Source organism: Bombus vosnesenskii, unplaced genomic scaffold, assembly GCF_011952255.1.
Source record: "Bombus vosnesenskii isolate JDL3184/JDL3185 unplaced genomic scaffold, Bvos_JDL3184-5_v1.1 scf7180000014621, whole genome shotgun sequence".
Lineage (NCBI taxonomy): Eukaryota > Metazoa > Arthropoda > Insecta > Hymenoptera > Apidae > Bombus > Bombus vosnesenskii.
Window position 1 is genome coordinate 1,506,126 of NW_022883555.1, and position 22,360 is coordinate 1,528,485.

A 22,360-nucleotide genomic window follows, 5' to 3' on the forward strand; every position below is an offset into this window, starting at 1 on the left:
GAATCTTGTAGAATGGTTTGTATAAATAAATTTTCAAGAATTTATCATTTTTATGTCCAAATATTTGACGAAGATACTTTCTTTGGTATAAGAGAATAGAAACAATTGGAAAATTGGTTAATTAATACCGATGGATTGTTCCTTGGTGATAGGAAATTTGTTTGGCTAACAGACTGTTTAATGCATTTATGGGAAGTTTGATAGTGTAAGAAGGTGCATAATACGCGTGATATGCGAAAATATATGAGATATGATGTTCGTTGGATTAACAAAATTTTTCCTCAAGTTCCATTTCTTTTGTTGTGGCGATAAAAATAAGAAATTGCACAAACGTTCGCGGTCTAATTGTTGACAACAGAAAGGTTCAAAATCAACTCTATCCAAAGCAAATATATCGATCCTTTACTTACTCGATAACTTCCGAAACCACAATGTTGGCTGTAAACAACGTGTACTAGCATCTCTTCAGTCTGTTAAATGGAAAGTTTTTGTCGAAACCGCGAGACTAAAATTGTTACTTATCAATTATTCGATCGGTTCGATAACGTCAGAGTCGATTGGCCACGTAATCTCGATACCTGCTTCTGGGAACGAATTAATTCGCGCGTGCGTTCGATTGCATTCGTGCAATTTCGTTCGCTCGATGAAACGAAACCGCTGGTCGTAATTAATCGAGCATCGTTACAGATTGTTAATCGACGATTTAATTCCTGGCTTGTTTTGATGGGAAACGAATGGTTCTTTATCCGTTCTTTAAATATCTTGAAATTTGTCCTCGATATGAAATATAAATGACTATTGTCTCATATTTGTTTTAATCGCATAATTTTGGACTAATTTTTTGATCTTATTTTGTTCATATTGTTTACAATGTTTCCCATTTATGTCATGTACAGTAAAATGTTAAACATTAGACATTTGTTAGTTGAAATTGAATCTGTAGCGGCACATGAGTTAGAGGACAATTCAGATCACGTTGTTGTTTTGCCTCGGGACATTGACACAGCCTTGACGCATGAAACGTAATGATAAATAAACTCCGGGCAAAACAATGTCGCCGCTACATGTAACCGTCGAATAAAGACGAATTTGAATTTTCTAACTTTCCCCTGACCAGTATAAATAAACGAAAGCGATCGCGGGCAAGTAGTTATTATCTGAGTTATTATCTGAGTTATTATTCGAGTTATTATTCGAGTTATTATTCGAGTTATTATTCGAGTTATTATCAGAGTTATTATTCGAGTTAGTATCTATCAGTATCTACGAGTATCTTTTTGTATCGACGAGCTATCTACCGAGTTATCGACGATTATCTAGCGAGCATTTACTGTTAATGTGTTAATTAGCTTTTTGTCTACTCAAATCCCTCACCATATCTCGCTGATTAATTTTTTTAACATATTAAATTACATTCTATTAGGTAATCGAGTTAGACCTGGATCAATTAGCAGAAATAGATGGGATTCTTAGTAATTTACGTCAAGGACGTCTACGACTTAATATTTGGGTCAATTTGGCTGTAGGTATCTCGAATTATAATAGATATAATAGAAAAGCTACAAGACATTAAACATATTGTATTTCATTGTAGCTTGAATATTACAAACAACATAAAATCGAACATTTCATTAAAATACTTGAATCTTCTTGGATTGATGCTGCTATTGATTATTGTAACTATGAACAAGATCAAATGCGTGCGTTGGATATGTTGGCTGCATATTATGCGCAGGAAGGCAACAGAGAAAAGAATAAAGCCAGAAAGAAAGATCTATTTGCAAAAGCCACTCTATTATATACAACTGCAGATAAGATTATTATGTATGACGAGGTATATATCATTTTTAATATTTTATTTGATGCCCGGAAATATTTATGTATTATTTATATAATACTTCCTTGTGCTATAGAATCATTTACTTGGCAGAGCTTATCTCTGCCTCCTGGAAGAGGATAAGATGGCTCAGGCTGATGCCCAATTTAATTTTGTACTAAGTCAGTCTCCAAATAATATTCCTTCCCTGCTTGGAAAAGCATGCATAGCGTTTAACAAAAGAGATTACAGAGCTGCGCTTGCTTTTTATAAAAAGGCATTGAGAACAAATCCAAATTGTCCAGCTGCTGTGAGGTTGGGGATGGCGCATTGTTTTATGAAATTAAATAACCAGGAAAAAGCGTATTTAGCATTTGAAAGAGCTTTACAGTTAGATGACCGATGTGTTGGAGCATTAGTTGGACTTTCAGTACTGAAACTGAATCAAGGACAGCCTGATAGCATCAAAGCTGGTGTTCAAATGTTATCAAGAGCTTATATCATTGACTCGACTAATTCCATGGTGTTGAATCATTTGGCAAATCATTTTTTCTATAAAAAGAACTATATTAAAGTACAGAACTTTGCCCTCTATGCATTTCAGAATACCGAGAACGAGGTTATGCGTGCAGAAAGTTGCTATCAATTAGCCAGAGTATTTCATGTTCAAGTAAGTGTACGATATAAGTAAGTTTACATATATACATACTTAAAATTTTGAAAAATAATTTAACTATTTCAGGCTGACTATGACCAAGCGTTTCGATATTACTATCAGGCAATACAATTTTCGCCTTCAGTTTTTGTATTACCATACTTCGGCTTAGGTCAAATGCACGTTTATCGTGGTGATGCAGAAAATGTAAGCATAACGTGTTATATATATTATTATATACTATATATGATAGGGTAAAACTAATAAATTTTACATACACTGTTTTTAAATCACAGGCAGCGAAATGTTTCGAAAAGGTGTTGGAAGTGCAGCCAGATAATTATGAAACAATGAAAATTCTTGGATCTCTTTACGCAAATTCAAGTTCTCAATCCAAACGCAACATTGCTAAAAACCACCTTCAGAAAGTAACTCAACAATTTCCGGATGATATTGAAGCATGGATTGAATTGGCTCAAATATTGGAGCAAAGTGACCATAATGCCGCCTTAAATGCATATGGTATGGTAACTCGGATTTTAAAAGAAAATGTCCAGGCAGATATACCACCAGAAATTCTAAATAATGTTGGTGCTCTACATTATAGGTATGTTTCATATTTCTTTATTTTAATTTATTTTATCTGCTATCAAGGTTAAAATTTATTACTTTATTACAGACTTGGAAACTTTGAAGAAGCTAGGAAAAATTTTGAGGAATCTTTAACGCGTTCTAAAGCTGATGTCTTACACGATCCTGTATACTATAACTCAATTACAGTTACGACGACATATAATTTGGCTCGTTTGAACGAAGCTTTATGTATATTTGATAAAGCAGAAAACTTATACAAATCCATTTTATGGAAACACCCAAACTATATAGATTGTTATTTACGACTTGGCTGTATGGCTCGAGATAAAGGACAAATTTATGAAGCGATTGATTGGTTTAAGGATGCTTTAAAAATAAATAACGAGCACCCAGGTGCATGGTCTCTTTTGGGTAACTTACATTTCGATAAAATGCAATGGGGTCCTAGCCAGAAGAAATTCAAAAGAATTTTAACAAATCCAGAAACAAGTACCGATGCCTATTCTTTGATTGCTTTGGGTAACATTTGGTTGCAAATGTTGTATCAAAGTAGAAAAGATAAAGATCAAAAGAAGCAATATCAAGACAGAGCATTGGCTATGTATAAAAAGGTATGATACTAAAAAATAATAAATCTTTATAAAATGAATTCGTATATACATATATAGATATTGAAATTCATAGGTTTTGCAAAATGATCCTAAAAATATTTGGGCTGCAAATGGAATAGGAGCTGTACTAGCGCATAAAGGTTGTGTAAATGAAGCTAAAGATATTTTTTCTCAAGTTCGAGAAGCAACAGCAGAATTTTGCGATGTATGGTTGAATATTGCGCACATTTATGTAGAGCAAAAACAATTCTTTAACGCTATCCAACTGGTAACTTTCCGTTTTGTATGTAATAGGATATGATAACGTTTCGGCATCTATTTTATAAAATATATCTTTTTACAGTATATAAACTGCCTTCAGAAGTTCTATAAATACCATCATGTCAAAGTTTTGCAATATCTTGGAAGAGCTTACTATAAAGCTGGTAAATTAAAAGAAGCAAAATTGACATTTTTAAAGGTGAGCCAGAAACATTGTGTCATGCTCTGATATCGTTAATATTGATTAAAGAATAATAACTAATCAATTTCATTATATCAATTTAGGGAAGAAGAGTAGCTCCACAGGACACTGTTTTGTTATACAATGTTGCACTTGTCCTTCAACGTCTAGCGACACAAATTTTGAAGGATGAGAAGTCCACATTAACAACAGTGCTCCAGGCAGTTTCCGAATTGCGAATCTCACATAAATACTTCCAATATCTATCAACGCATGAAGGTAAAATTTGGCAACTTGCGAAAGCAAAAGCAAGGTGCTGTCAAGATCTTTTATCGCAAGCGCACTATCATGTTGCCAGAGCTAAACAATGGGACGAGGAAGAAAAAATGTTTAGGAGAAAACAAGAAGAAGAAAGGTAATTATATCAACATAATTAGCATATGGAATACATCAAACATCATAATAATGATCTTGTATTAATGTATAGACAAGCATTTAAAATGCGACAAATGGAAGAACAACGGAGACTTGAAGAAATGCAACGACAAAAAGAACAGGAAATGTTACAGAAACGTCTAGAGTACATTGAAAAGACAAAGAACGCTTTGGTATTCGATGCAATGTCTTTGGAAAAACCTGGAAGGAAAGGAAAACAAGCACGCACTGATCAATACGTTAGTGACAGTGGTAGTTCTGGAAGAGAGGAAAGTCGGGAGGAAGCTCGTAGACAAAGGAAACGCAAAAGAAAAGCAAGTGAACGTAAAGAAAACAGGGTCAAGGGTAAAGTAATGCGCAAGAAAAAAATGGAGAGTGGAGAAAGTGGTAAGATAGTATTTCATGATTTTCGATTATACGCGTCATTAATTTGCGTTTTTTAAAAAATATATATTTTATTTCGCAATATTCAGGTTCAGAAAGTGATCGACTCAAGCCGAAACGTGGAAGAAAATGGATTATTAACAAAGACAGAGCATTTTGGAAAAGTACAGCTGAGACTGCAAAGGGAAAGATGCCTTTATCGAAGGAAATTACATCAACGAGCGAATCTGATAGCGATTTAGGAGGTTTTAAAATTGCCAACCGGTAAGGATCATTCATTTTATGAGAATGAGGTGGTTTATTATACGTGTTGGGTGATTTATTAAAGAGATGAGTGATAAAATTGTAATAGTTAGTGTATATTAAAATCACTTTAAGTACAAGTACACAGATAGTGTATGTCGGTCGTTATCGTCGCTCGCTCAGTGCTACTGTTCAACTTTACCCTCGTTATTCGACTGTATAACTCGCTATAATCATTCGCTATAATGATTCGCTATACTAATTCGCTATACTAATTCGCTATACTGATTCGCTATACTAGTTCGTTATACTAATCGTCCTAGAGGGCATGATCGTCTATCGACCGATAGTATCACAAAAAGATTAAATGTAACTCCGGTTGACGATTACAAATAACGGCGATAATATTTTGTCCGGAGTTCGTTTAACCTAGCCAACCAAAACAACGTTGACTCATGTGCCGCTACAAGAATATAATATACTGAGGTATGTAATAAATAAATTAATGGCGTCGTTAACTTGTTTTTCAGAGGTGAAAGCCGTAACGAAGGTCACGTACGCAGAAACAGACGAATTATGTATCACTCAGAAGAATCCCGTGCATCGAAATCTAGGTCTCGTTCCAGATCGAAATTTAGAAGCCGTTCTAGAAGTAGTTCACGATTGGGATCACGATCACGATCACGATCACGATCAGGAATTCAATCTCGATCCGTATCTCGTCCACGGTCTAGATCTCGCTCAGGTTCCAAGTTGAGAAGTCAATCGTGTTCGAAAAGTCCGTCCAGATCCAGATCCGTTGCAGAGAAAAGTGGTTCACGCCCGACATCAAGATCAGGGTCGTGGAAGAGGCAATCGCGATCAAGATCGCGTAGTGGTTTGAGAAAAAGTGAATCGCAGCCAAGATCAAGGCCGGGTTTTGTAGCTAGTGCACGATCAAGATCGGGTTCTGTAGCCAGTGCACGATCGAAATCAGGCTTTGCACGTAGTGCACGTTCGAGACCGGGATCTACAGCTAGTGCACAATCAAGATCGGATTCTGCAGGTAGCGCGCGATCAAGATCGGGCTCTCCATCTCGTGCACGATCGAAATCAGGCTCTGCACGTAGTGCACGTATGAGATCGGGATCTGCAGCTAGCGCACGTTCGAGATCGGGATCTGCAGCTAACGTACATTCAATATCGGAATCTGCAGCTAGTGCACGTTCGAGATCGGGCTTTGCACGTAGTGCACGTTCGAGATCGGGTTCTGCAGCTAGTGCACAATCAAGATCGGGTTCTGCAGGTAGCGCACGATCAAGATCGGGCTCTCCAGCTAGTGCACGATCGAAATCAGGCTCTGCACGTAGTGCACGTTCGAGATCGGGATCTGCAGCTAGTGCACGATCAAGATCGGGATCTGCAGGTAGCGCACGTTCGAGATCGGGATCTGCAGGTAGCGCACGTTCGAGATCGGGATCTGCAGCTAGCGCCCATTCGAGATCGGGATCTGCAGCTAGTGCACGTTCGAGATCGGGTTCTGCACCTAGTCCACCATCAAGATCGGGTTCTGCAGCTAGTGCACGATCGAGATCAGGCTCTGCAGGTAGTGCACGTTCGAGATCGGGATCCGCAGCTAGCGCACGTTCGAGATCGGGATCTGCAGCTAGTGCACGATCAAGATCGGGTTCTCCAGCTAATGTACCATCAAAATCAGGCTCTCCACGTAGTGCACGTTTGAGATCGGGATCTGCAGCTAGTACACGATCAAGATCGGATTCTGCAGCTCGTGCACGATCAAAATCGGGTTCTCCAGCTAATGAACCATCAAAATCAGGCTCTGCAGATAGTGCACGTTTGAGATCGGGATCCGCAGCTAGCGCACGTTCGAGATCGGGATCTGCAGCTAGTGCACGATCAAGATCGGGTTCTCCAGCTAATGTACCATCAAAATCAGGCTCTCCACGTAGTGCACGTTTGAGATCGGGATCCGCAGCTAGCGCACGTTCGAGATCGGGATCTGCAGCTAGTGCACGTAAAAGATCGGGTCCTCCAGCTAGTGCACGATCGAAATCAGGCTCTCCACGTAGTGCACGTTTGAGATCGGAATCTGCAGCTAGTGTACGATCAATATCGAGTTCTGCAGATAGCGCGAGATCAATATGGGGCTCTGCAGATAGCGCAAGTTCGATATGGGGTCCTGTAGCTAGCCTATTACCAAGATGGGGTTCACCAGCTAGCGCACGATCAAGATCGGAATCTGCAGATGGCGCAAGATCAATATGGGCTTCTGCAGCTAGCACACGATCGGAATCAGGCTCTCCACGTAGTGCACGTTCGAGATCGGAATCTGCAGCTAGTGCACGATCAAGATCGGGTTCTGCAGATAGCACAAGTTCAACATGGGGTTCTGCGGATAGCTCACTATCAAGCGGGGGTTCTGTAGTTAGCGTACGATCAAGATCACGCTCTGCACGTAGTGTACGTTCGAGATCGGGATCTCCAGTTAGTGCACGATCAATATCGGGTTCTGCAGCTAGCCCACTATCAAGATGCGGTTCTCCAGCTAGCGCACGATCGAGATCAGGCTCCGCAAGTAGTGTACGTTTGAGATCGGTTTCTGCAGCCAGTGCACGATCAATATCGGGTTCTGCAGATAGCGCAAGATCAAGATGGGGTTCTCCAGTTAGCGCACTATCGAGATCAGGCTCTGCACGTAGTGTACGTTTAAGATCGGGTTCTGTAGCTAGCGCACTATTGAGATCAGGTTCCGCACGTAGTGTACGTTCGAGATCGGGTTCTGTAGCTACCGCACTATCGAGATCAGGTTCCGCACGTAGTGTACGTTTGAGATCGGTTTCTGCAGCTAGTGCATGGCCAATATCGGGTTCTGCAGATAGCGCAATATCAAGATGGGGTTCTCCAGCTAGCGCACTATCGAGATCAGGCTCCGCACGTAGTGTACGTTTAAGATCGGGTTCTGTAGCTAGCGCACTATTGAGATCAGGTTCCGCACGTAGTGTACGTTCGAGATCGGGTTCCTTGCAGCTGAGTGCATGGCCAATATCGGGTTCTGCAGATGGCGCAATATCAGATGGGAGTTCTCCAGCTAGCGCACTATCGAGATCAGGCTCCGCGTAGTGTACGTTTAAAGATCGAGGTTCTTAGCTAGCGCACTATTGAGATCAGGTTCCGCACGTAGTGTACGTTCGAGATCGGGTTCTGTAGCTAGCGCACTATCGAGATCAGGCTCCGCACGTAGTGTACGTTTGAGATCGGGTTCTGCAGCTAGTGCATGGCCAATATCGGGTTCTGCAGATAGCGCAAGGTCAAGATGGGGTCTTCCAGCTAGCGCACGATTGAGATCAGGCTCTGCACGTAGTGTACGTTTGAGATTGGGTTCTGTAGCTAGCGCACCATCGAGATTAGACTCCGCACGTAGTGTACGTTCGAGATCGGGTTCTGTAGCTAGCGCACTATCGAGATCAGGCTCCGCACGTAGTGTACGTTTGAGTTCGGTTTCTGCAGCTAGTGCGCGATCAATATCGGGTTCTGCAGATAGCGCAAGATCAAGATGGGGTCTACCAGCTAGCGCACGATTGAGATCAGGCTCTGCACGTAGTGTACGTTTGAGATCGGTTTCTGTAGATAGCGCACCATCGAGATTAGGCTCCGCAAGTAGTGTACGTTTGAGTTCGGTTTCTGTAGCTAGTGCGCGATCAATATCGGGTTCTGCAGATAGCGCAAGATCAAGATGGGGTCTTCCAGCTAGCGCACGATTGAGATCAGGCTCTGCACGTAGTGTACGTTTGAGATCGGTTTCTGTAGCTAGCGCACCATCGAGATTAGACTCCGCACGTAGTGTACGTTTGAGTTCGGTTTCTGTAGCTAGTGCGCGATCAATATCGGGTTCTGCAGATAGCGCAAGATCAAGATGGGGTCTTCCAGCTAGCGCACGATTGAGATCTGGCTCTGCACGTAGTGTACGTTTGAGATTGGGTTCTGTAGCTAGCGCACCATCGAGATTAGACTCCGCACGTAGTGTACGTTTGAGATCGGTTTCTGTAGCTAGCGCACCATCGAGATTAGACTCCGCACGTAGTGTACGTTTGAGTTCGGTTTCTGTAGCTAGTGCGCGATCAATATCGAGTTCTGCAGATAGCGTAAGATCAAGATGGGGTCTTCCAGCTAGCGCACGATTGAGATCTGGCTCTGCACGTAGTGTACGTTTGAGATCGGTTTCTGTAGATAGCGCACTATCGAGATCAGGTTACGCACATAATGCACGTTTGAGATCGGGTTCTGTAGCTAACGCACCATCGAGATCAGGCTCCGCCCGCAGTGTACGTTTGAGATCGGGTTCTGTAGCTAGCGCACTATTGAGATCAGGCTCCGCACGTAGTGTACGTTTGAGATCGGGTTCTCTAGCTAGCGTACTATTGAGATCAGGTTCCGCACGTAGTGTACATTTGAGTTCGGTTTCTGCAGCTAGTGCGCGATCAATATCGGGTTCTGCAGATAGCGCAAGATCAAGATGGGGTCTTCCAGCTAGCGCACGATTGAGATCAGGCTCTGCACGTAGTGTACGTTTGAGATCGGGTTCTGTAGCTAGCGCACTATCGAGATCAGGCTCCGCACGTAGTGTACGTTTGAGATCGGGTTCTGTAGCTAGCGTACTATTGAGATCAGGTTCCGCACGTAGTGTACATTTGAGTTCGGTTTCTGCAGCTAGTGCGCGATCAATATCGGGTTCTGCAGATAGCGCAAGATCAAGATGGGGTCTTCCAGCTAGCGCACTATTGAGACCAGGCTCCGCACGTAGTGTACGTTTGAGATCGGGTTCTGTAGCTAGCGCACTATCGAGATCAGGTTCCCCACGTAGTGTACTTTTGAGATCGGGTTCTGTAGCTAGCGCACCATCGAGATCAGGCTCCGCACATAGTGTACGTTTGAGATCGGGTTCTACAGCTAGCGCACTATTGAGATCAGGTTCCGCACGCAGTGTACGTTTGAGATCGGGTTCTGTAGCTAGCGCACCATCGAGATCAGGCTCCGCACATAGTGTACGTTTGAGATCGGGTTCTACAGCTAGCGCACTATTGAGATCAGGTTCCGCACGTAGTGTACGTTTGAGATCGGGTTCTGTAGCTAGTGCACCATTGAGGTCAGGCTTCGCACGTAGTGTACTTTTGAGATCGGTTTCTGCAGTTAGTGCGCGATCAATATCGGGTTCTGCATCTAGCGCACGATCAAGATTGGGTTCTGCAGCTAGCGCACGATCAAGATCGGGTTCTGCAGCTGGAGAACGATCGAGATCAAGGTCTCCTGGTGGTTCCAGAAGAGTAGCTTCGCGATCAACGTCAAGATCATAATCAGGATCAAGGAGTGGTTCACAGTCAGGGAGACGTATATCAAGAAGCATAAGCCGATCAAAATGTAAATCTGTGTCAAGATCTAGATCGCGTTCCGGCACACGGTCAAAGAGTGGCTCTTGAAGTCGCAGCGCTAGTGGATCAGCAAGGTAAATAAAAAGAACATCAAAATACACTCACCGAAACGAAATATAGCTCCCGTGATACCGTGATGGCCACATATTGCGTTTATTTTATTCCAGCTCTAGAGTCGAGAAAATCAGTTTTGAGCAGTGATGTTGGTTCCCGCCATTCGAGTACAGATCGAGGAGGTGGCAGCGAAAGCGAATAAACGCGGAAAATCCAACCTTGGATTACTTTTTTAAGAGCCAAATTTATAAAAATGAAATATATATAACTTTCGCGATATATTTGTTAACACACGTTTGAAAGGACCGTTCGAATTGAAACAGGATTGTTACGCTAAGATGGCAATTGGCAATCGTTCGAGCTTACGAGTAGCTTCGATTTATCGATCTCTAGAATTAAACGATCTCTAGATGGAGCGACTTCAGTGTTTCGGACGAAATATTTTGGACAATTGAATATTTGTTTTATGTTCGAGGGTTATAAGAACACCCCGTAGTTTTAGTCGAAACCGTGTGTTTATGTTCTTCACATTGTATTTAAAGCGAAGTATTATTTCACGATACAAGGTAATTTTATGTAAAATTATTACGATTTCATCTAGTTCAATGTATAAACCGTTTTGCTTTCTAATTAGTTATCTGTTGATACTTTGTATGATAAACAAATAGTTTTAATTGTTATTGTACACTCACATTGTTTAATATAAAAGAAGATATGTTAGGGTTGTGTTAACAACCAACGTATTGTTTTATATCAAAAATTATAAATAAAAGATTATAAAAATTGACGTTTTTATTATGTCTCTCTGAAATGTATTACACAATTAAAATATTTTATATATGCACGATTAAAGTTTTTTATGTATCAATAAAAACAGTTACATGAAACAAATGATTAAAGTTTTGTAGAGGTTAATAATATTGGTGCCACTTCATATGTCATTACGTTGTCATTACATATTATGTTCAACAGTCAATCAACTTAACAACGTTTTTTAATTTATAATGCTTTTTAATTCAATTTTTTCTACTAGACATTCATCTAGATCCGGTTTCTAGAACACATTTATAATTGTCTTCTACTTGTATACCTGCATGTTTGGTACTTAGAAGGAGGACTCTTACGTTAGGTTTACTTTTATACGCAGTAAGCGTGCAGTTTTCTGATTTATATAAATTTGAGGAAAGCAAAGTCATCTTGTCCTTTTTTCTCTTGAGCATCGAGTTTCATCTTTCCCCATACAAGGGAAACCATTCAAAATATGTTTTGTTTGGACGTCAACTGCAAACCAAAATTTAATGCCAAATTTATGAAGCTTATTCGGCATATATTGCGTAAACCTGCATCGGGCTTTCGTTGGAAATAATTGTTCATCTATTGAGGTATTTTCATATGACTTGTAACAAGCCTGGCTATTACTTACAAGTTTGTTCCATATTTCAGATATCAGCGCAAATTTATCTGTTTGTAATCTTTCGGAGGCTTTCAATGATCTCGCTTCATATGCGTCCCGGGCATATAGAATTCCTAGAAAATTACGTAACTTAGCAACTGTGATTGTCCGTCTTTTTTCAAAACTCGATGCGCCTCGGTTTCAGTGCAATCTTTTATCTGGTTCCATTATGTGTCTGCCAATTATCAATTCGAAAGTACTAGTTACACAACCCGACATAATATTTCTCTTAGCACAGCCAGTAGGTCCTGCGATATCCTTGAATATCATACGAACGGGCGTCCTACCTCTAGATCCGCCTGCTTTCAGTTTTATCCACTGTGTCCCATCAATCGCAATTTCAATTTCACCCATTACATTTTGGGATGTGCTTGGAATGCTCGTCGTTTCATCCTCGGAGTCAGAACTAGAAGAAAATATGCATCCTTTTCTTGTTACGATACACTTTCAAGAAGTTTTCCTCTTCACTATCCGAAGATCCTTCTATCTCTCCACTTTCAGTGTATTCAGAACTTTCACTGTCAGTTTCGCTTTGGCCTAATTCATATTGATCTTCTTCGGAGGTATCCTCAGAACAATCTTCATTGATATTGACAATTTTGTTCAATATCTTATTATATTATTATCTTATTATATTATATATCTCCTGGATTTACTCATGATTGCTAGAAAAGATGAATTGGTTAAAAAAAAAGAAAATACTGTGCCCAAATTCAATTATCCTATTGTAAATACTTACAATAAGCGAAGACAATAATGGGAAATGTCTACAATAACTGAAACTTTTGCACACTGTCTTTGAAAAACGATTTGTTTATGAAATCAGCTAGCTCGTCAATTTGACGGGTTTCGTAGAGATAGGTACACTACATACAGATTTCAAAAATTCGAAAGCCTAGAAAAAAATAATTGTGTGTATAAATTCCTTAGATGAAATGATTAATGTACGATGAAAAATGGTTAAAATTAATGCTATGGTTTTTGGGATGTTTCATTTCGAAGTTTGAAATCCGTCAAATTGACGGGTCCCGTAAACCTAGTGTTAAACATCTTTCTTTCCTCAGGGAGGAAGATTAAGGTATTAAAATAAAATGAAAAAAAGAAAAAAATTGCTGCTTTTATGCTGAGAGAGAAATTACTCGAAATATTCTCGCTGAATTTTTCAAGCACTGTGCTTTGCAATAATTTTACGGTAGAAGAAATACGCTCGTGACCCTTCTTTGCACGGAGAACACAATTTTCCCTGGAGATGGTTTTCGGGAACAGAGAAATTCGAATCGAATTTCGTTGCACACTGGCTAGAATGTTCATATTTATGTAAACTACTAGTCGCCCTCCTTTTCTCTATACTTTTCTCTGCGGACGCTCGCAAACTTACGTCTAAAATGTTTAAATTTTGAACAAGAATTCGCCACCAAATATTCCTTTTCTTTCCCTGTACATTTTCCAGGACTATTGATACACACGTGTAACATATATGCGTAACAAATAGCATTCCAATATTTTATATATTTATCGCATCCAGGTTGAACACGTAGCACGAATTTTACATTTAACATCGCACCTTTCATATCATGTCCAAACTAATTTCCTAATAGTTTACCCTGCTACTTAATAAGTTTAATAGATTCCTATCACAACGTGTATATTAGGTTGTCTAGAAAGTGTCTTTCTTTCGCAAACGTGTTTTTTACAATATACCTTTATACAAACGTGAAACAAAGTCTGTGAAATGTCGTGGTGTTTATCTCAACAGAACAAAATGGATCGTATGTAATTCGACAAAATAATATAAAACAAAAAAAAAAGATTGTGCGTCTATTATTTCCTCATAAAACGGAAGAAACTTTTCAGACGACCTGACACTTTCATATAGAATAAAATCAGCGAAAATATACCGCTCAGAACAAAATACTAAACATGTAGCTTCAATATTCCAACAACTCTAATAATTCGCTGTCTATCACGTTTAATATTCGCAAGCTATAAACGCATCCCAAACAGCCACGATCAGACTGTAATTAGCCTACCCTAACTTCAAACAGATTCACGTCACGGATTAACCTCTGCACCCTTGCTAAACCTTGCTTTTAATGGACGTCGAACGAGAAAGGAGCAGAAGATAAAATTGCGAGAAACCAGGCTGCGGTAGAATAAAACAAGAAGTCTCTTTTAGCTTCTTGGGGGAAAATGCTCTTTCGAGAAGACCCGGGGACCGAGAGAAAAAGCACTCGTCTTTTCACATTATGCCGGATGGATTTTCGTCTGTCCGACCACAGTTTCAACGAGTTCTTATCGCGGCCACCATCGCCGCTACGCCGACGCGTACCATGGGTTTTCACGAGGACGTTTCGAGTGCCTTTCGCCAGTTTTGAGGTCTCGTTTGAGGCTGACGATAGAACGCGCGAAACGAGGGAGACCGGCCACGTTACGAGCCTTAGCCAAGTGAATTTACGCGCCACTGTTACGTGCCTTCGCGTTTCCCAAAGTTTATCCCTGACGAAATTGCTCGACTAAAACGTGCCGATAAGGTTTTAAAAGCCTGATAAGCCCCGTAAACGCTGGCCGGAGCCGCGGCGAATCATAGAAGCGTTTAATTCTTCGCTTTTAATTTCGCCGTTCGACGAAATGTTTATTCTTCTGCTTTATGGTGGATGCGCCGCATTAAAAAGTTAAAATCCATTAGGGTGGCTTAGGAAGTTTGCTATCGTTTAATTAGTACTTTGCCTTCATCGTTTCTCATTCATGTATATTAACGTAAGGGTATTATGTTTCATACATAATACTATGGTATGTAATATAATAATATAAATATGTATAATACATAATTAACGTTTTAATAAAAAAAAATTTCGGGATTGGGGTCGAATTTAGCGACGTATTTAAATACTTTTCCTAATTATGTTTCAAAATTTCTTGCTGTCAAAAAAAGAAAAATTCTTTTAAATAGAAGCCAGGTGACAAGAAATAATTGAATTCGAAGTTATCGAATTCAAAGGTAATTTTTCGTTAGAAATGTTAGAAGGCAAAAAAAAAAAAAGAAAAAAAGAGAATGGATGGAGGAACGTAATCCAAAGTGCCGTGGTATTCTTTTAGTCGACTATTTACCAAAGAAGATTAAAATAAATGTTTCCTGATACAATATGTTTCACTTCCATGGAAATGGAATTTTCTCCCCCCGAGATCGAATTTTTTCGTAGAAAATGTTTCCTCCGATACCTTCTTCCCACTTTGAAGCAAACAGCTCGACATTTGTTTACCATTCCTTTCATAAATCTAATTGAGATAAACATACAAAATTATCTTATTTACATTCTGTTTGCACATAAACGAACGTGTACGATTAATAAATAGCATCAAATATTTTTCTCTTTGCAAAGTACGAAGAATTCCGATACACGTTCGATCGTTACACAGTGACCTGTGATAGTTTTCGTACATCAAAAAATGTTATAAAATTTTATAGCTTTGCACAGGTACTAATTTACATACTTACTACATATATATATACTGTATAGCCATATAAAAATAGTTTTATTTCAATAAAATTAGTTAGCCTTTTCATAAAGTGTACAAAGGCTTTTGTGGATAATTATAACTGAAAGGATATAAGATTTCCAATTCAGCTGTTAAATTCGTATCTTCCTAAATTCTTCGATCGACAGGGACGAGGGAGAAAGAAAAGCGGAAGCTTCGTTCGTAATGAACGTGCCAATCCGTCTTTAATCCAAGGCTTCTATATCGATCCGGCCCGTGAGAAGCACGAAACTTCGATCAGGTGCTATCATTGGGGAAAAAAAGTTTTGGTCCAAGCCTGGCGGTCTTTCGAACTCTTCTCTCTCTCTTTCTTTTTCTTTCTATGAAATTTTCGTATTTGAGGCGAAGGTTGTTTAACTTCGAACGTTTGCCGCGAGGGTACGAGAATTTATTTCGCTAGTTTTAAAAGAAAAGCTACAATTTTCGTTCAAATCACGCGTAACGACAAAAAATTATCTGCAGCAATTTCATTGGGAATCAGCTTAACGTTCTTTACGCTTCTCTTAGTAAACTTCCATTACAAAATTCTTCGTTCTGCTTATCATAGATTTCTTTTTCTCTGCTAAAGGGAAATGTAGCTTCTGTCGTAATAATATTCAACAGCAGAAAATCAAAAGTTAGCTAACACGAACTTTCCTCGCTTCATCAAATTCGCAATATCGTTTACGCTAAAACCGATCCATCATTTCTCACCCTCGAAACAAAAAAAAAAAAAAAGAAAAAAAAACTGAAAGGGGGGAAAAGAGAGTTTATCAACACACCCTGAATCCCATTCCATTCCCCGTGTCCTCGCCTCAATTTGTATTCAAATTCCCGAATTTCATTCGCTGCCACTTCCGTAACTACACGAAGGCCCGTTTACCATACTGTATACCCGAAGGAGTTTCCTCGAACCAAACAGAACTCGTACACAGCTCGCCTACAACGTTTGTAGCGCGTTTTGCACCCCCTTACAAAGTGCGTTTCGCTTAAAAACCTGTCACCAGCTAGAATATTTATTCTCCAAAGTCGAAGCTCGCTTTCTCTATTGTGTAGTAATGCTCGCTTAAATTTCATTGAACAAGTATCGATTCCGTGCTATGAATACCGTGCAACCGCCTCTCGACAACGAAAGAGAATGCATCTGACGAGAACAAACGAGCAAGACGTAATACCTTTTTGCTTACTATCCCTTGCAATAAGATTTCCATCGAATGGAATACACAGCGCTAAGCCGATTAGAAGTGCTGAAGTTTTCCTGGAAAATGCGGAACGTCACGATATTGTATAAAACATACGGCAAGATCACATTATGCCGATGTGAAATAAATGGGAGAAATAATATAAATTTTAATGAGGAGATGACAATTGACGAATTACTCCAGTTTCTGCATTTTCAATGTTCCCAGCAATATTATGTCTATTCGTTATTCTTTGCTACATAACAAACGAAAACTCTGATTTCTATTTTCCATTTATCTATCTATTATTATTAGAATTTAATTTTACTAGGTAGTGTCTTGTTACAAAAATTTTAATATACAGTAGAGCTTCGGTTATCCGAACTAAATGGCAGACAAAAGGGTTTGCGGATAAAGGAATTTCAATGCTAATACAGTACTTACTTTCCCGATATTCATCTTCATGTATATATTTAAAACAGAACATAAATGTTAATAATAGCAATGCAAATAATGAAACGAAGTATAATTCGATTCAAGATTTATGCTATGTAAAGTTACCTTCCTTTCCCACCTCCTACCATCTTAACTCTATTTTTAAAGTCTCAGATACTTCAAAACCTTGAGGAATATCATCATCGCCATTATATTCATGTCTCAATTCATTAATCGAGCCGTAATACAACGATGGTATTATGGTCAATTGAAGAAGATTCATCAGATTGAAACCGTTCTATCACGTCGTTATCACAATCACCTAATTGTGGTATTATATTCAACGCAGAAGAAGTTTCTTCCGCATCTATCGTAATATTATCTTCCATTTTTTCCTACATCGTGTCTCCAACGTATCCTCCATGCTCTTCTTAGCGCCACACATTTGACGTTCACTCAAGCATATGCCAGCATATAACAGTAAACTTTAAACATAATTGCTTGTATCATCTTCTCGTCGGTAGTATCGTTGATCGTCGATAGAAATTTTTCTAGAAGATCGAGCCTTTCACGCGCGAGACTTGTTCGAATAATGGAACATTCGCATAATGAGAATTCGGATAACAGCAGTTCGGATAATCGAGATTCTACGTATTATTATATTTTGTTAGCCAAGTTTTTGTTAGATTTACAGGGATAGTATTGGGTTGCCAACTCAACATTTACCGCCATCGTTATTAGGTTCGAGTTGCACTGACTCAAAGATAGTCGAAGTTGGATCATCGAAATCGAGACACCGAGCGTCGTCTAAGTCAGATCATTTGAACATAAGCGAAAGAATTACGGTCGATTTCGGACGAACGCTACTACGTTGCTGTACTTCTCATCCTTTTCCGTACACGGCCGATTTTTATTTCCCGTGACGTCGCCACGTCGGTTTGTTCGGTCGAACACGCATTTTCGAACACGTTCCCGTACCCTTACACGGAACTTTTGATTTACGCGAGCACCATGGAATTCCATGAATGCGAAATGTAATCCTCTGGTCGTTCCTCTTTCGGCCCCTTCCTACACCGCTTCCATGATTCTGTCCCATCGCGTTCCTACGTCGCTATATTTCTGGCAGTCGACCGGCCCACGGAAACTTTGCCTTTCAATCGGCCCAACTGGATAACAAACGACGTCGAGCCGTCTTCGCGACGAAATACGACGTTTACCGATGGTTCCCCTGTCTGTTCGCTCTCTTTCGCCAAACATATCGGTTTGATGATAAAGTTTCGGAGGAACTTGCTTGCTAATGTCTTTATAAGGCTGCTTGTTTACGATGTGAGGCCAGGAACGAGGTGTGGTTGGATCTGGCGGGATTGGATTATTTGTGTTGGGTAGTTTTGGCGATAAGAAGCATAGGGTGTGTTCACTGTATAGGAAATATCTATCGTGATAGGAAATTTTGTTCAGGGAGAGAGGAGATTTCGAATTAAGAAAGTAAAGAATTATTTGAGAGGTCTCGTATTGAAAAGTATCGTGTACAGAATGTATGGTAGTTTTAATAAAAATTCTTTTTAATAATTTGAGATTTATAAGGAACAAATCAAGCTGAAAAGACGAAATATTATCTACGAAGTGGTAGAAAAATTCCTTTACAAAAATTCTATAGCTAAATGCGTGGAATTTATGACCTCCGATTAACTATCCTTCGCGAACGATACTTTCGTGAAAATTAAACCAAACGTAAACCCTTTAATCATCCGTCAATTAAGAAATCCTGCACGACAGAAATCATTGTGAGAAGAACGAAGAAAACCCGATGGGATCTGAGAGGGACAGAAAAGAATTAGCCGAGAAACAATTCCACGCAAATTAGTTTAACGAACCGAATTCAGCGAATAATTAAAATTCCCGCAGAAAGAATTCGTCCATTGGCATAATACGTCTCTGTGGGCGATTCTCGCAGTTTTTTCTTCGCCAGTAGAAAAAACACCCACAGAAAACTGTAAAGTTCGGTTAATGGACATCGAGAGTCCGCATTTAGGATGCATCTAATTGTCTGTCCCGTTTCCCTGTCGTTTTCCGTGGCTCTCAAAGTGTGATCGTCGCCAAAGGCATGTTCTAAAGCGAAAAGAAGCGAAAAAAGAAAGATAAAAGCAGGATGACAGCTTTGTGTAAGATGCAGGTGGATCGTGGGAAGCAAAGCTGCTGCTTGGTAAAAAGTGATATCATGGTTTTACGAGTTTGCTGGTAATCAAAGTGGTCTGCCGAGTATGCTTCGTTCAAGAAAATGTAATATAACGTGTATGTATTAAGCGTCGAGACTGATATTCGCATAATTTTCTATAATATGATGCAACTTGACGTGCGCTGGAAATTATTATTTTTATTGCGTGCATCTAATTTTCACCCACATCTGGCGAAGACTTTATTTGATAACGTGATTCTTGCGTTCAATGTTATTATTCTCGTTAGTTCAGCTTTTGGCCATACCGTTTAACAACATAATTCTTGTACTTAACGTTATTCCCCTTAACGCCAGTTAATAATTTTAATTCAGCTTCCGAAGAATTTATTCGATAACCTGGTTCCTTGTGTTCAAAAGCATTCTCTTAATTGCACGCTCGTAACTTTATTTCCGCTTTTAGTAAGCTCCGTGTTACAATATAATTGTTGCGCCTGAAATTACTCTCACCACATGGTCATAATTTTACTTCATTTTCTACTGACTCTGTTTAGTAACGTAACTTGAATTCTCACGTATATCCTGCGCTCCGATCGAATTTCCATAGATCATATTTAAGTGCAGCAAATTACTCTGGAACGTTTTAGCCAATTAATAAACTGCCACGAATCATTAACAGAAGATCGTATATTATATAAACAGCTTGCAATCACATCGTTTTAATCGTAGCGTTCGTTTCCTGCGAACTTATTTAAACGACGAAAGCATTTTCCGCGGCAGCGCGATTCATTGTTAGGCAATTAAATGGCCGACAAAATGGAAGCAGAAACTTTCACTGCCGTTTTACATACGAGTGTTTTCTTTTCTTTTTCCTCCTCTTCTTTTTATTTTTATGATCGTGCAGTAACAGCAGAACAGTTCGACGTAAATGTTAACCGCGGCACGAAGGGGAATAGGAAAGCCTTACAGCCCAGCGTGTTTAAGTCGACCAAGTGGAATACAAATGGAAGTAAAATGTCCGCGTAGCTCTATTATTGGCCGGGCCATTGAAATTTTATACCGGTTCGATGCATATTAAAACGCGGAATTATCCCTGGCTCGTAACTTGGCAAAATAATAGGGCTCGAGTGTTCGACGTCGAGTACCTGCACGCGTAACTTTCAATCACGATTCACGTTTTAATGCGTATCGAACGCAACAATCGTTCCACGTTCTTTTTGCGATACCCGTACGAGGTGATTTTATTTTATTGTATTTTCCGTTCCGTTTTGTTTCGTTGATAGTTTCTAAACGCGGTTCGCTACCAACGAAACACATAGTCGCGGAAATGGTCACGCATGGAAATATCTAAAAATCGGAAAATAATCTATTTCCACGGTGCAATTTCGATGAAACAATATCAGGGGAAAAGTGGAAAACAATCGGAACGTGTTTTAGCGTAATTGCAGTATTAACGAATAAAGATATTCGTTATATCTATTGGCCGTGATACAATCGTTTTCGAATCAACGTGTGCTTTTTTCTATCGTTGAAAGATTTCCTATGTATAGAAAAGATACGACTATTTTTATAACAATTTCTAATCAAAACGTTAATGAAAACGTATTTGTCGCTTTATATTCACAATCTTTCAAAGTAAGTAAAGTACGACAAATGTATTTTTAGATCCTATTCGTCAAAGAAAAAGTACTTCTCGCGAACAATGCGCGGACAATATTCTTTTCACAGAAAATTTACATGGAAGACGCTCGCTACGCTACGTTTATAGTTTAATTTACAAGCAAACGTTGCTGCGTTTACACGCATGGTATCGTATCTGAAAAGGATCAGCGAACAACAAAATCTCTGGGATCATCGCGATGCTTTCAAACATTTCAGCGTTCTTTTCAGCGACGATTTCTTTCCGTGGAATACTTTACGTTTCACGGCGGTAAGATTCGAGAGTTTGCTCGTAGAATCGTCGCCTATTCTTCTGCCAATTCCGAGGAAAAGAAAGGTGAAGCGTCGTTCCAGTAGAAAGTACAAAACGTTACTTTGTCCTTGTAATAATTACCGCGAAAGGAAGAAGGTAGCTCGTGCAGGCTGAATTCAAGTGGTTAATGGCAAGCTCGTGTAAAGTTTAAACGTTGTTAACCCGATTTCAATGTGGCGATCGTTATCACACGGTGAATGGATTTCGAAGTGACGTCTCTAATCCATGGCGAGTGATCCTAAAAATATCTGAAGAATCTGATCGTTTAATTCTTCTTCAATACTTTTTTAATTCTCAAGAAGCGCACGTGTTTTCGTTTTCAGTTTGTATTACGTATAAAAAGTATCATTTTCCTCGTTTCTTCTTTTATATATCTTTTCTTTAATCTTTTTTTTTTTTTTTTTTTTAGCGAGGATATTATGGTGGATAGGTAGAGTTTACCGGATAACAAATTTGGTCGTTCATCGTAGCATGAATTTTCGATTTTTCGTAAAACTGGCGGGTAGCAGAGACGGAGGCCATTATTTCCGGGGAAATTAAAAGTCTGGTTCAATTTGTTTCTTGTTCATCGCCCGGAATATTCCATTCTGCGGTCGCAACAACCGCTGTGTATAAGAAAATACTGTAATTACTGTTTCGTAGATATCCTCGATTTCCAGGAATATTCGATTGTTTCGATAATTTCGATTAAAAAATTCCATCTACGAAGACACTGCTCCTGTCATTCAATTTATTACGTAAAATCTTCCGTTTGTAAAATATCGGTATAAAAGTGTCTTATTAAAAGAACACATATTCGCGTACTGACTATTGTTGTCTAACTGCAATTACTAAATTAAAATAATATCATCGTGCACGATCTACTGATATCTACTTGAGTGAGAACATTCTTAAGTAGAAGAAACCCAGACGCTACTGACGCAAACCTATTGGCATCATCCACCACCACTATCTCTGTTGCTCTTGAAAA

General features: G+C 39.4%; 1 protein-coding gene and 1 pseudogene across 1 annotated transcript in view; one reads left to right on the forward strand and one right to left on the reverse strand.

Annotated features, from left to right (window-relative positions):
* LOC117240381 (proteoglycan Cow) overlaps positions 1–22,360 on the reverse strand; it is a 243,542-nt gene that overhangs the window by 32,658 nt on the left and 188,524 nt on the right. The gene's annotated exons all lie outside the window — the stretch shown is intronic.
* Positions 901–10,807, forward strand: LOC117240419 (annotated as a pseudogene).